General features: G+C 45.8%; 1 pseudogene across 1 annotated transcript; it reads left to right on the forward strand.

Annotated features, from left to right (window-relative positions):
* Positions 1-1197: 1197 nt before the first annotated feature.
* LOC309809482 (ras-related protein Rab-5B-like) lies at positions 1198-1859 on the forward strand (annotated as a pseudogene). Its single transcript has one exon. The product of its transcript is annotated as a ras-related protein Rab-5B-like (transcript).
* Positions 1860-2556: the final 697 nt, after the last annotated feature.

The following is a 2556-nucleotide window of genomic DNA, read 5'->3' on the forward strand; positions in this document are numbered from 1 at the left end:
GAATGAAAGAGGGAAATATGTGCTGACCACTTTCTCCTCCTTGTCTTGTTTTTCACCAGCATTCCTTCTCCATCAAACCTCACCCAAAGTTAGTTGGTAAAGAACTTCGGGAAATGCATTTTTTTACAGATCAGCCTCCTGCAATACAGAGCAAAGCAAGGCAAGTACAGGAGATGAATCTGAGGACAAAGAAGCAAATCATCAATGGAAAGGTCATCTAATCCAAGTTTCTTATTTTATGATTATTGGATAAAAACCTGGCACCGTGAGCAGCAAAGAGTAGGATCTCCATAACCATTGGTTAAATTGTGCTCATTATTTCAACAAGTAATTATTGTGCAGCTTTTATGTGCCACCCAGTGTTCTAGGCACTGAGAACATGGCGGTGATCAAGAGAGATGAAGTTCTTGCCTCACAGAGCTTCTAGTCGAGTGAATTATCCAAAGACCTACAGCAAATAATTGTACCAGTGCAAACTGGAAACCACCTATCCCAACCATCCAGAGCAGAGCTCCTTCCACTATATCATGCTGGTCCTTTTCTCGGTATAAGAGTGAGAGTCACCATCAGAGTATGTGAGTAACCCTCCTTTCTTCCAAATGTCCCTCCACACTCTCCAGAGTATCTCTTTAGTATCACAGCCCCATATTTATGTCATCCATACCATTTATCTGAATATGTGTTTATATAAATAATTGTGCATTTATTTAATACCATCTCCTCCAAAAATACAAGCTCCAACAGGACAGAAACATACCTTGCTTCTTTCACTATTATATATGCAGCTTCCAGTACAACATTTAGTACAAGGGGTGCACTCAAAAATAATAGTTGTCTCACTGAATGGATATAAGCAAATCTCTTTCTAAACATGTATTACCACTGTTAACCATTGTTTTTTGCAAATAGAGATTCATATAGATAGTGCATATTCATTCTATCTAAAATGATTAAATAGCATTTTCCTTTTCAATATAATAATGGTGAATCAAAACTCTCTAAAACCTATATGGCATATTTTCAAACTGATGACTAATATTAATTATGAACCAAGTACAGAAGAGTTTGAAGGGGACACAGGCTTGGGCCCGATGGGGGAGACGAAGCCCCAGGACTGTTGAAGCCTGGAAGTCCCCTGCCCTCCCCTCACCCCCCTCTGCCACTTTATGGCTTCCCCCTCCCTCTACCTTTGCCCACTCTGATAATCTAGCCATGACTAGCAGAAACACAGCCAGGCCCAGTGGGCAGCCCCAGGCCAGCAAAATATGCCAGCTCAAATTGGTCCTGCTGGGTGAATCTGCAGTGGGGAAGTCTAGCCTGGAATTACGTTTTGTCAAAGGGCAGTTCCACGAGTACCAGGAGAGCACCATTGGAGTGGCCTTTCTCACCCAGTCGGTTTGTCTAGAAGACACAACAGTCAAGTTTGAGATCTGGGACACAGCTGGGCAGGAGCGATACCATAGCTTGGCCCCCATGTAATACAGAGGTGCCCAAGCTGCAGCTGTGGTTTATGACAGTACTAATCAGGAAAGCTTCGCCCGAGCAAAGACATGGGTAAAGGACCTACAGCAACAGGCCTGTCTTGCATCGTTATTGCTCTGGTGGGGAACAAAGCTGACCTGGCCAACAAGCACATGGCAGAGTACGAAGAGGCCCAGGCGTATGCTGATGACAACAGCTTATTGTTTATGGAGACTTCAGCCAAGACAGCTGTGAACGTGAATGATCTCTTCCTGGCAATAGCTAAAAAGTTGCCAAGGAGTGAACCCCAGGATCTGGAGAGTGCAGCAGGCCAAAGCCGGGGTGTGGATCTCCATGAGCAGTCTCAGCAGAACAAGAGCCAGTGTTGTAGCAACTGAGGGCGTGGCTAGCAGCAAACAAGTATGGAGCTAGCAGAGAGCTAAGAAATAACCTCCATCCCCACCGCTCAGCACACAGCCCCTACGGTAACAGCACACTGAGCCCTGGCTCCCAAGGGCTGCCTCTTGACAGCTCCGTCATGGCACTTTGTAACGCTTCAGCAACAACACCAGGCAGCTGTTGCCACTGGCTTCCTACCCCTACTCTGGGGCTTGGGGGGCAGATCCCCCAGGACTTACCTTCCAAATCAAACTTTCTTCACTTTGTATTATAGGTGCAAGACAGTGACCTACTTATCTTTCCTCCTCCTCCCCATTTTTTCAGAAAACTCTTTTTGGTCTCCTGCTCCTTCCCCTTCTGCTTTTGGTCAGTCTCTGTTCTTGATCCCCTTTTTCTTCCTCTCCCCAGGATGGAGAAGGTAGTGAACCCAGGAAGTGCGGAAGGAGGTTTCCAGTTCAGTCATATTAAGGACCCTGGGGGAAAGTAAGGTTCAGAGCAGGGGAGAGTAAGGAAACATTTCCTTTTTGTTTTTATTTGGAGTTTCTCAAATTTGAAAACACTGAGTTGGCCTTGTGGAGGGTGTTTCTAGGTAGAGGTGAGAATGGGAAGGCAAGCTCTCAGGCACCAGGTTGGAGTCTTGTTGTTAGCTAACTGGGCAGAGGTGGAGATGCAGTGTCATCTGTGGCTCAGGAACTC

The sequence above is a fragment of the Mesoplodon mirus genome (genome assembly GCF_964341445.2).
Source record: "Mesoplodon mirus genome assembly, chromosome: 8".
Classification (NCBI taxonomy): Eukaryota; Metazoa; Chordata; class Mammalia; order Artiodactyla; family Ziphiidae; genus Mesoplodon; species Mesoplodon mirus.